This window comes from Elaeis guineensis, chromosome 5 (genome assembly GCF_000442705.2).
Source record: "Elaeis guineensis isolate ETL-2024a chromosome 5, EG11, whole genome shotgun sequence".
In the NCBI taxonomy this organism is placed as follows: Eukaryota; Viridiplantae; Streptophyta; class Magnoliopsida; order Arecales; family Arecaceae; genus Elaeis; species Elaeis guineensis.
The window spans coordinates 27,279,257-27,292,553 of NC_025997.2; positions in this window are offsets into that span (position 1 = coordinate 27,279,257).

The window sequence follows — 13,297 nt, forward strand, 5'->3', positions numbered from 1 at the left end:
TCTCGTAATTTCTCAATTCTCATCCCCTCTCATCGCCTCGCAACACCTCCCTTGATTCTATATTTCGTATAAAATATCAAGTAAAAAGAAAAAATAATTTGATGAAGATGTTAATGTGGATATTGAACAATCACCAGAAGAATCATTTAGAGTTAATTATTTTTTATATTTAGTAGATCAAGCTATCTTTTCATTGAAACATAGGTTTGAACAATTTCAATTATATGAAAATAATTTTGAATTTTTGTTTGATTTCAAAACATTAATTTCATTGGATGAAGAAAGTCTGAAAAAATTTTATCTTAATCTTCAAAGTATTTTAACAAATGATAATCATTATGATCTTAATGGGATTGATTTATTTTCAGAATTAAAAGTTCTAAAAGTAATTATGCCAAAAGAAAAAAATACTGCTATGAATATATTTAATTATATTAATGAAATGAATTGTTATCCAAATGTATCAATTGCATATAGAATATTATTGACCATACCTGTCACCGTTGCCTCTACTGAAAGAAGTTTCTCAAAATTAAAATTATTAAAATCATCATGTTACAAAAAAGATTAAATGGTTTAGCTATATTGTCTATTGAAGAAAAATTATTGTCAAATATTGATTACAAAGAAATTATAAAAAATTTGCATTATAAAATGCATGTAGATTAATTTTTTAATGATAATTAATATTTAAAATATATTAATTTTTAATAAAAAAGTTTCATTTTTTTATTTGGCCCCAGGCCTAAAGAATGTCAGGACCGGCCTGATCAGGTGAAAACTAAGTTGAGAGAAAAAAATAAATTCATGTAATCATCCTTGCTCAATCGAAGAAGGATGAGAAGCACTTACTCTCACTCTCACTCTAGGGTTCATGTTACATCCTTCTCCTACACTACTTTTCCTTTCATGCACTATCGAGCGATGATAGTATAATGGCTGGCAACAGGCGATGATAGTATAGCCTGCAAAGAGAGTCGATGACTTCAAGCTATCCTACCAATCTTGGTAGGAGTTTTATGATCAAGTTAGCCAATTAAGAGGCGGGTTGATATCACCTTGTCCTTCACTTTTCTACTCAACACAACAAGGAAGGACGGCTGAGGGTCATGGCTCCTTTCCCTGCTCACGGGGGGCAAGTCGAAGAGGGGAGGATCTCGCCCTCCTCTTTCTTTTGTTGCTCCATGCATGGATAAGAAGGGTACATGATTCTTTTCCAACATCCCGAGCCACCATTCCCTATTTTTGTAGTGAATCTATCCTACCTGTACCTAGCAAAAGTAAGAAATTAAGAAACTAAAATAACAAAATCCAACAAAACTAGGTTTCCTGAAATGGGTATGAGATTAATGTACATAGATTAAAAGTGAGAATTTATGCTTTTACAATGGAAATGATGGCATCATCCCCTAATCCAGGCAAAGATTTCCACATCCCTAAATTAATAGCTGGTATTCTGGCACTCATGTTAAGTTCAAAGTAGTGGTTAGTGTTAGACTTTATCGGGCAATAGAATTTATATGAAGAAGTCATTGATGCCATCTACAATCTCTGAATTCAACCTTTCTACAATCACAAAAGAAATCAAAATGGATGTGTTCTTCAAAGTCCACGAGCAGCACCTTAGTTTTTAAATCTTAACTCTGAGTATTTTTCATAAAGTTGATTTTACAAGCTCTCTTAGATGAGTTGGGGACTACATTCGTAGGGTTTGTTCTTTTATAATGGACCTTATCTACCAAAGACAGTATTTAAATCCATTTGGAAGATTGAGATGGATGTTATCTATAATGGTTATATAGAGTTTAACTTTATCACAACCAACATTAAATATATCCTTATTATTTTATCAAAGGCTTATCTTTAGTCAGAGTCCAAATCAAACTAAATCGATTAAAATAAATCTCGATGCATGTTAGTATGAGCCACATCTGAATAGGACTTAATCGGATAAGTTCTAGTAGTCGGGTGTTAAGCTCAAATTAGAAGGAGAGGACCTGATTTATCGCTGCTTAATGCTGTGTGGCCCATGGCATTGGAAGAGTGGAGTGAAGAGGGAAACAAATGCTAGGTTCTTTCCCTTTCATATAGAACAAGTGAAAATATACGAGAAAAAAAGGAAGAAAAAAAAAAAAGAAAAGCAGGCTCCTCATGTAATCATCGCTGCTCCACTTCCATGACCGCCGTCCCTCTTCATCGACCTCAATTGCTCCAGTGATGATAGAAGAAGGATGGGATGCACCAGTGTTATTCCTCCATCTGACGGGTGGCATCTCCCTCACTCTCATTCTAGAGGTTCAGGTTAAGTCCTTATCCAATACTATCTTCGTTCCCTTTCACATGCTAGACCATTGAGATATATTCTATAATGCGATAATGGTGTAACAATAGAAAAGAGGTAAGAGTTTTATCACCTACTTCCATTCCCTTTTCTCCACCCAGCTCCCATATTTGGTAGCTAGTAAATAGGATTGATGAATGCAAGTAACCCTGCCAATCTTAGGGAGATTTCTTGATCTAGCTAGCTAGTTGTGTCCCACCTAACAAATTCAAACCACATCCTAAATCCAAGCCTTGAGTGGAAAGAAGCTAAAATGGCTTGGACTCATTATATCTGTAGTGTGCATGCATGCACTTCTATGAACTTTTAGAAAAAAATATTTAATTAATCATTTATAAATCTTTAGTTGGCAAACTTGGCATGGAATTCCTTAGGGATTTTGGAAGTTTAAGTTCCGATAGTCCATAGTGAAGGCGGCGTTAACTCGAGCCAGATCAACTAATACTTATCTTCAGTGCTCCAACTCCACCTATTCTTGCTCTCTTGTTTTCTATCGAATGCCGACGATTGGCCTTCTCCATCAACCTCGTTCGGCCTTCTATGTCCATTAATCTTGTGTCCATTGTCCTTTGTTTATTTTCTACATATGGGTAGTCTCTTCAGATTTGGGGAGCCATGTGGTCCACCAAATCCGCACCTTCCCACAAATATATTAACTCCTAGACTCGTGAAAGACTAGGGACCCAAAATTATGATTGTTCTTCAGATCAGACCAGGACCGAATAATCAAATAACATTGAGTGCTCAAAGCGAATCAAGTCCTCTTCAGCCAACTCGTATCGGATGCAGCATAACCAAATCATAACGATTGAAAAATTGCTTTAATTACTCGCAGCGGTCGGTTTGGAGATGGGTAAGACTGGTATCGGTTTGGAGATGGGTAAGACTGGTAAAATATAATCTGATCCACTAATTCGATTCATATTCGATCTGTATTAGTATGTTTGAATTTAGACTAAATAGATTTGACTCATAAACAGATCGATCTATTTAATTCATCTAATATTTGGATCAAATTTAGATTTATATAATCCATTTAACCTATTTAATATTAAGATTGAATTGAGTCAAATAATTTGTTTAACCTATTTAATCTGTTTAATACTAATTTATTTTGTTTAAAACATATTTAACATGTTTCTGACCTATTTAATCTGTTAAAAATCTATTTAATCTGTTTAACCTATTTAACTTAATTTGATATATTTAATAAATCGGTTAAGTAGATTGGATTAGATTATCTATTTAATAAATCGATCGAATCCAGATCTAAATTTTTGATCTATTTAATAAATAAATTAAATTTATTTTGATGATTTTTTAACCTGATCTGTATTGATTTGATTCGTATTCTATCGTAGACAAGGGCACTGGGCCGTCCTTGGCACGGCCCAGCCTGGCCCAGGTCCACTGCGCTTGAGGCTAAACAGACCGTGTCTGACATGGCCCGTTACTAAACTGGCCATGCCTGGCATTGCATGTTACTAAATGGGCCGTGCCAGACACGACATGATTAGCACCAGGCCTAAGCCCAGCACGATCTTAGGCCTGATTGGTGGCGGGCCATGCCTAGCACGGTCTGTTGGCTCATTGGCCCATGGACCTTTTTTTAAAAAAAAATTGCAAATGAGCCATGCCTGGCACAGTCTGTTTGTGCCCATTACGGGCCGTGCCTGAGGCTGTTATGGGCTGGTCCTGGCACAGCTCGGCTCAGGCCCGTTTCAGCCCATAACGGCCAAAAAGGGCCAAAAACAGTTTTTTTTTATTTTTTTTACCTTTTTACCCCTTTTAACAGCTATAAAATGGCTATTTTAAGGGGTATTTTGGAGAAAAAAATATGAATTTCTATAAATAGCCTCTCTCCCATTCTCACCGTACCAAATATACTCTTCTCCCTTTCCTGTTATTACTATTTTTCTCTTTTAGCAATATTGCAAGTGCTCTAGCAATTTAATTTTTAGTTTGTATTTAGCAAGTATTCAAGTATTTCATAAGAAGAGGTCCTTATCAAGAAGCACAAGAGGAGGTCCTTATTAAGGAGCACAAGAGGAAGCTTACAAATCTCAACATTGCCTCTTCTCAATTCTTTCACCTCTACTCAATTCCTTCATTTTCGATTAGTTTTTATTTTTTGAATCATAAATTTAAAAATGGCATCTTATGATGAGAGCCATTTTGGCATTTTTTCTATTTCCAAGGGAGAGGAATCTAGTCCCGTAAGAGGATTAGTGCAGTTTGGAAGGATTTTGAAAGAGTTCTTGTTGGTAGAGTCTAAAAAGTAAAATGTAAAAATTATACTAAATTTTATAGTTGTGCCAGTAGTGGGGGAACTGGCCATTTGAGGAGACATCAAGAGAGTCATAGGATGAGTGACTGTCGTCTCCAAAATACCTTCCATGTACAAGGGAATCTCTTGTAGATAATTTTGCATATAATCATGAAAATCAAAGAAAAGTACTAGTTAAATAGATTGTTAGGGATGAACTGCCTTTTATTTTTATGAATTTTTTAATTTTGAAGAATATATTCAATTAATCATACAGCTTGCTTATAAAAGAACTAGTAGACGTACTTTTAGAAGGATAGCTATGACAAATATTTTAATAATAAAATAAAATTTAATTGAAATTCTCTCTGTTTTAAATTCAAAAGTTTTATTATCTTCTAATATTTAGTCAGCATCAATAGGTAGTACTTATTTTATTTCTATTATTGCTTGTTATATTGATAATGACTGGAATTTAAATAAATATATTCTTATTTTTCATACTTTTGATTTTCTACATTCTGGATAATAAATTTTAAATATTATTTACCAAATGGCATGTTCATTTGAAATTAATGATAAAATCATGTTTATTATTTTTGACAATACATCTAATAATAATTCTGCTGTTACATTATTGAAGGACTCATTACATTCCATTTTAAATGGTTAGTTGTTGTATATTAGATGTGTATATCATATCTTAAATCTTTCTGTATAAGCTGATATGGGCACGGTCTAAGATGTAATTTTAAAAATTAGAAATATAGTTTCTTTTATACATGCTTCAAGAGCAAGACTTCAAGAATTTAAGCAACTATGTGTAGATCATGGTAAACGTTTTAAAAATTTTAAACTTGATGTAATGGCTCGTTGGAATTCAACATATACTATGATATATGATGCATATCTACATAGACACTTATTAAGTACATATATTAATGACTATGGATTAGACTTTGTATTGACTGAAACTGATTGGACTAAAGATAAAATTTTAAAAAAAAATTAATTACTTTTTATAATGCTACTAATATTTTTTTTTGTATTTATTATCCAACTTCATGTTTGTTTTTATAACAAGCATTTGATATTAGTAAGAAATTTGTAGAATATAGATTTGATGATGTTTTAATGCCATTCTTGAACAAATAGAATCTAAATGGAATGAATATTCGAACAAGATATGTTCTATGCATAGTTTAGCTGCTGTATTTGATCTACTAGTTAAATTGAGTAGTGTACTAATTTTACTTGATGCATATTATGAAAATATGATACTGGATCCTAAACCCGCTAAAGTTAAGATAACAAAACTTCTTTATAATATTTATGCATTATATGATGAAAAAATTTATGGATCTAGCTTACCAGCACAAAGCTCTATCGTTTCTTCTAGTAGTTCTCCTTTATCATTTATTTTTAGTTTTATTGTACATAGGAAACAGACACATGCTTCAAGTTCATCTTTATCTTCTTCATCAGTGTTGGGTATAAAATACCCCCCAATCGAAGTTCGTGTCAGGAGTGTCCCTCCAGGGATTCTACCGACGTCCGACCTTCGACGACATCTTTCCGAACATCTCCGGTGGTCGAGCCTCCGCAACATTCCCAAGTTCTGCTGACGGATGAACTCCCACCAGTGTCGACCGGATTCTCCACGAAGGATGAACTCCACCCAAGTTTCTGCGGTGGTCGACTACCTTCTAGACTTCGTCCGGGCTCCTACGGGAGCCGGACTTCGTCCCCAAACTCCGACTGCAGGTAGCCTTCATCCGAGCTCCTACGGGAGTCGGACTTCTTCCCCGAACTCCGGCTGCAGGTAGTCTTCATCCGGACTCCTACGGGAGCCGGACTTCTTCCCCGAACTCCGGCTGCAGGTAGCCTTCATCCGAGCTCCTACGGGAGTCGGACTTCTTCCCCGAACTCCGGCTGCAGGTAGTCTTCATCCGAACTCCTACAGGAGCCGGACTTCTTCCCCGAACTCCGACTGTAGGTAGTCTTCATCCAGACTCCTACGGAAGTCGAACTTCCACCCTGAACTCCTGTTGTAGGTAGACCTCATCCGAACTCCTACAAAGGCGGACTCCGAACTTCTACCGCAAGCGATCTACTCCGAGCTTCTGCTACAAGCGGTCTACTTCAAATTTCTATTACGAGCGGTCCGTGTCGGATTTCCACTGTAAGCCTTCACCCGAGCTTCCATTGTGGACGAATTCCTTTCGGATTTCTATTGCAGACAGGCTTCGATCGAGATTCCTCAACAAATGATCTCCATCCGGGCTTCTACGGAGATCAGACTCCGATCGAACTTCAGTAGCGAACAGATTTCGGGCGAACTCCTACGACATATGGAACCCAGCAGCCGGACCCCTCCAGCGGATGAACCTCTCCAGCGCCATCCGACATCCACTGCGGTCGACCCTCTACCGAATTCTGCGTGAAACCAAACTTCGTCTACGGAAAGCCTCTGACCGAGCTCCTACAGCAAGTGGCCTTCGCCTGCAGTATTAATGCCTAAGGCACCCAACGGTAGAAGGCTCGCCAGCAACATCTGAGCTCCTCTCAGATGGATAGCTACCTCTCTCCGTCAGACACCTCAATCGAGCTTCGGCCGATAGGCCTGGACTCCCTGGCAGGCCACAGTAATGGCCACAACTCTACTCTACTTCCTGCGACGGATTCCGCGCGGCTCCATCACTTCCTGACAGGCCACAGTAATGACCACAACTCTGCTCCACTCCCTGCGATGGATTTCGCGCAGCTTCACCGCTCCCTGGCAGGCCCTAGTAATGGCCACGACTCTGCTCCACTTCCTACGATGGATTTCGCGTGGCTCCACCACTCTCTGGCAAGTCACGACAACGGACACTGCTCCACTCCCCGCAACAGACTCCACATGGCAGGCCACGGTGATAGCCACGACTCCACTCCATCACTCTTCGTAACAAACTGCTTCTGGCCCTGAACGGCCCACTACCAGGTAGTTACAAACGTTGCTATCAGTCTGTTGCACCCTCCGCCTATAAAAAGGGGACCCCAGATACGTTATTCTCTAAGCTCTAATTTCTATCTCGAAACTCTGCTAAAATTTCTGTTCGAACACTCCATTCTTGTTGAGGTAGAGAACTGACTTGAGCATTGGAGGGTCTTGCCGGAGCACCCCCAACTCCGGTTTAGACTTCCTTTGCAGGTCCCGGCGGCGACCGCGACTCCCTCGACTCCAGCTTCTCCGACGTCGGTGGATTTTTGCACCAACAGGATTGGCGCTAGAGGAAAGGACTGTGTCTTCGCAGTACCCTTGTTCTTAAAGGAGCACTCAACGGGACCGCCTCCGGTCATCTTCTCCGACATTCTCTTCTCCTTCCTCTACTAGATCTTCGCCCGATGCCTCCCCGCAAAGCATCCACTCGACGATCCACGGCCTCCGCGGCCAGATCTCAGGCTCCGACCTCACCTCCAGTTTCCCAGGCTTCTCCTCCTCCTCCGGCAATGGCGGTTGGTGCGGAGCAATTCGACCTACTGGTTCAGCAGGTCAGAGGCCTCGCTGAAGCGGTGCAGGCCATGCAGCAGCAGCAACAGCCGCAGGCATCAGTGCGACTGGAGAGAACGTCGCCGGAACTCCAAAATTCGCGGTAGGATGGGCCACTTGGGCCAGTCGCCCCGTCTTTCCCGAAAAGATGAATCCGAGGGTGGAGAGCCCTCAGTCAGATCATGATTCTACTCCTAGAAGATCTCTACCTCCATTCTGCCAGAAGACTCTCCAGACCCGTAGTCGAGAGAATTTCCTAGACCGGAAGCTCCAAGAGATGAACCGGCGGACCGAAGAACTCTGCCACGCTCCCTCCGCTTATGGTGAGGACATTTGTACTGACCCTTCCTTTTCTCAAATGATCATGCAGGAACCGATCCCGCCAAACTTCAAGCTCCCTCAATTTGAAAGCTACGACGAAACTTCGGACCCAGTTGACCACCTGGAGGTCTTCCGGACAATGATGCTACTTCATGGCGTGCCAGACGCCATCCTGTGCTAAGCTTTCCCATCCACCTTGAAGAGAGCAGCGAGAAACTGGTACTCGACACTGAAGCCGGGTACCATCTTTTTCTTTGATCAGATGAGCCACCAGTTTGCGGCTCATTTTGTTAGCAGCCGGCGTCCCCGGAGGGGTTCGGAGTCCCTCATCAACATCAAGCAGAGGGAAGGGGAGTCCATTCGGGCTTACGTCAATCGTTTCAATATCGCCACATTGGAGGTCCGGAACTTGGACCAATCGATCGCGATGGCCGCTCTGAAAGGCGGCCTTCAGAAGAACGACCTTCTATTCTCCCTGGAAAAGAAGTACCTCAGAATTTTGCTGATTTGTTGGCTCGGGCCGAAGGGTACGCCCGAGCAGAAGAAGCCTTCAAGATGAAGGATGAGGAGACCGCGAGAGAGCGGCAGGCGGGAGACTCGAGTAAGCCCGCAGTCGAAAAAGGGTCGAGAGAAGCTCGGCCACGTTCTCGAACTCCTCCCGGGCACAAGCGCGCCCAGACTCCTCCCCGAGCACGCAGACAGAGAAGCCCGGAGCGTCGGGTTCGGCGGGGCTCTCCCCAGGAAGATTCCGTAGCTATGCCCCCCTCAGCGTATCGAAAACCCATGTGCTGATGGAAGTCAGAGAGCAGCTCCCAAGGCCAGAAAGGATGCGCACATACCCCGGGAAGCGCAATCCTAACAAGTTCTGCCTCTACCATCGTGACCATGGCTACGACACAGAGGAATGCATTCAACTCCGAGACGAGATCGAGGAGCTCATCAGACGAGGTCGGCTCGACAGGTTCATTCGGCACCGGCCTGAGGGTAGAGAAGATCGACCAAGGGCCCTGCTGCAACCTGAGCTGCGAGGAGGGAAGAGCAGCCCGGAGATCGACCTCCAATTGGGATCATCAACTCCGTCTCTGGAGGACCTTGATGGGGAGCAGACCTTCTACAGCCCTGAAATTTGAAAAATCTGTAAATATATTACGAACGACTTCGCTTTAAATCAAGATTCCTTTCAGATTTGCACATCTTTCCCTTTTGGCATGGACTTGTAATGACAGGGGATAACTCCTTCAGACAACGAAAACAACACCTAATATGGGCGAAATCGAAAGTCCGATAATTTTAAGATCGGATGGGGCGAGAGGCCCTACAGCACCCATATGCGCCCCCACGCTATGTTAGGGACATGAGGAGAACCTCGCCCTAACATGAGCAAGGTCGAAGGCCCGGTTATTTTTAGACCGGATGGGGGGAGAGGCCCTACAGCGCCCATATGCGCCCCCACAGCCCTGTTAGGGACAGGAGGAGAACCTCGCCCTAACATGAGCAAGGTCGAAGGCCCGATTATTTTTAGACCGGATGGAGGGAGAGGTCCTACAGCGTCCATATGTGCCCCCACAGCCATGTTGGGACAGGAGGAGAACCTCGTCCTAACATGAGCAAGGTGAAGGCCCGATTATTTTTAGACCGGATGGGGGGAGAGGTCCTACAGCGCCCATATCGCCCCACAGCCCTGTTAGGGATAGGAGGAGAACCTCGCCCTAACATGAGCAAAGTCGAAGGCCCGGTTACTCTGAGACCGGATGGGGGGAGAGGCCCTGCAACGCCCATATGTGCCCCCACAGCCCTATTAGGAGCAGGGGAAGAACCTCGTCCTAATCTGAGCTGAGATCGACTGCATCAGAAATAGGGAAGAACATCGTCCTGACACCAACTAAGGTCCGACCATTCGAGACCTGATAAGAAAGAAGAGAACCTTCTCGACGGCCTTCTACGCTACCGCGACTCCATAAAAAACTAGGAGGAACCCTTGCTTAAAAAGAAGAGGGAGATGTGAAGGAAAAGCGGCGGACTACACCAGCAAAAAAATGAAGGCTAAACTATATCAAAGACACAAAGGACCTCGTTTCCGTGAAGTAGGAGAAAGAGAAAGAGAGATCTACGGTCACAAACGAAAAGGCGATCAACACGGCAATGCCTAAGAACCTTCAGACGAGGTCAACATCGAACAAATAAAAAAACTCAAGAAATTCGGTAATGACGACCTAATACAAAGATGAACAAGGAACCTTCGGACAACATCGACATCGTATGAACAAAAAATGAAAGAAGTCCGGTGGACGACAATCCAACACGACGTGCGGGCAAGGTAACAAAGATCTTCCTTTCATTTCGTTAGCAAAGTGTGCGTTACAGAGCCCAGAAGGCCAAAAAAAAAAAAAAAAAGAGAAAAGGGGAGAGGAGAAGAAGAGAAGGAGGAAAGAAGAAGAAAGGAAAGATGGAATACTTGCAAGATTCAAGGGGGTAACTTCGGCTATGAAAATTTCTCTGTACTTCCTTCATTCGAAACTCGAACTCGGAAGTAGGGAGACAGGTGTTGGGTATAAAATACCCCCAGCCGAAGTTCGTGTTAGGAGTGACCCTCAGGGATTCTACCGACGTCCGACCTTCGCGATATTTTCCGAACCTCTCCGGCGGTCGAGCCTCCACAATATTCCCAAGTTCTGCCAACGGATGAACTCCCACCAGTGTCGATCGGATTCTCCACGACAGACGGACTCCACCCAAGTTTCTGCGGTGGTCGACCACTTCTAGACTTCGTCCGGGCTCCTCGGGAGCCGGACTTCGTCCCCAAACTCCCGCTGCAGGTAGCCTTCATCCGAGCTCCTACGGGAGTCGGACTTCTTCCTCGAACTCTGACTGCAGATAGTCTTCATCCGGACTCCTACGAGAATCGGACTTCTTCCCCGAACTCCAGCTGCAGTAGCCTTCATCCGAGCTCCTACGGGAGTCGACTTCTTCCCGAACTCCGGCTGCAGGTAGTCTTCATCCGGACTCCTACGGGAGCCGGACTTCTTCCCCGAACTCCGGCTGCAGGTAGTCTTCATCCAACTCCTATGGGAGCCGGACTTCCGCCCTGAACTCCTGTTGCAGGTAGACCTCATCCGAACTCTACAAAGGCGGACTCCGAACTTCTACCGCAAGCGATCTACTCCGAGCTTCTGCTACAAGCGGTCTACTTCAAATTTCTACTACGAGCAGTCCGGCCGGATTTCCACTGTAAGCCTTCACCCGAGCTTCCATTATGGACGAATTCCTTCCGGATTTCTATTGCAGGCAGGTTCGACGAGATTCCTCAACAAATGATCCCCATCCGGGCTTCTACGAGATCGGACTCCAACCGAACTTCTGTAGTGGACAGATTCCGGATGAACTCCTACGACACACGGAATCCAGCAGCCGGACCCCTCCAGCGGATGAACCTCTCCAGCGCCATCTGACATCCACTGTCGGTTGACCCTCTACCGAATTCTGCGTGAAACCGAACTTCGTCTACGGAAAGCCTCTGATCGAGCTCCTACAGCAAGTGGCCCTCGTCTGCAGTATTAACGCTCAAGGCACCCAATGGTAGAAGGCTCGCCAGCAACATCTAAGCTCCTCTCAGATGGATAGCTACCTCTCTCCACCAGACACCTCAACCGAGCTTCGGCCGATAGGCCTGGACTCCCTGGCAGGCCACAGTAATGCCCACAGCTCTGCTCCACTTCCTGCGACGGATTCCGCACGGCTCCATCACTCCTTGGCAGGCCACAGTAATGACCACAACTCTGCTCCACTCCCTGCGACGGATTTGCGCGGCTTCACCGCTCCTGGCAGGCCCTAGTAATGGCCACGACTCTGCTCCACTTCCTGCGACGGATTTCGCACGGCTCCACCACTCTCTGGCAAGTCACGACAACGGACACTGCTCCACTCCCTGCAATAGACTCCACGTGGCAGGCCACAGTGATAGCCACGACTCCACTCCACCACTTTTCGTAACAAACTCCTCTTGGCCCCGAACGGCCCACTACCAGGCAGTTACAAATGTCGCTATCAGTCTGTTGCACCCTCCGCCTATAAAAAGGGGACTCCAGATACGTTATTCTCTAAGCTCTAATTTCTATTTCGAAACTCTGCTAAAATTTTGTTCGAGCACTCCATTCTTGTTGAGGCAGAGAACTGACTTGAGCGTCGGAGGGTCTTGCCGGAGCACCCCCAACTCCGGTTTAGACTTTCTTTGCAGGTCCGGCGGCGACTGTAACTCCCTCGACTGCAGCTTCTCCGACGCCGGCGGATTTTTGCACCAACAATCAGCTTTAAGTAGTAAACTAGAATTTTATTTACAAAATAATCTTCATTCTACATATGATAAAAATCATATAGATAATCTAGATGTGTTAGCTTGATGGAGGTGTTAAAAATTAATATCCTATTTTGTCTACCATTATAGGCAATATTTTAGCTGTGCCGATGTCCATTGTTGCATCTGAATCTATTTTTAGTGTAAGTCGGCATGTTCTTGACGAAAAGAGAAGTTCGATGACTAGTGAGATGGTAGAGATGCTGCTCTGCTTCAAAGATTGGTTGGATGCGGAAGCGAGGCTTCAAAATAAAAATAGACATTTTACTACATCCTCTAACGAAGACGATATAAACAAGACCGATAATTAGTAGGATTTTTATCAAGCTAGCATAGAAGAGCAGGGAGCAGAGAGAGGGTCTTGAAGGAGTTCAGTGAGAGCAGAGATAAGATGGTATGATTTTATCTATTTTTTTTATTAATTATATTATTTTTTTAATTATTAAGGTGAGTCATCTTTATAATTCTATTTCTTTTCTCTTCCTC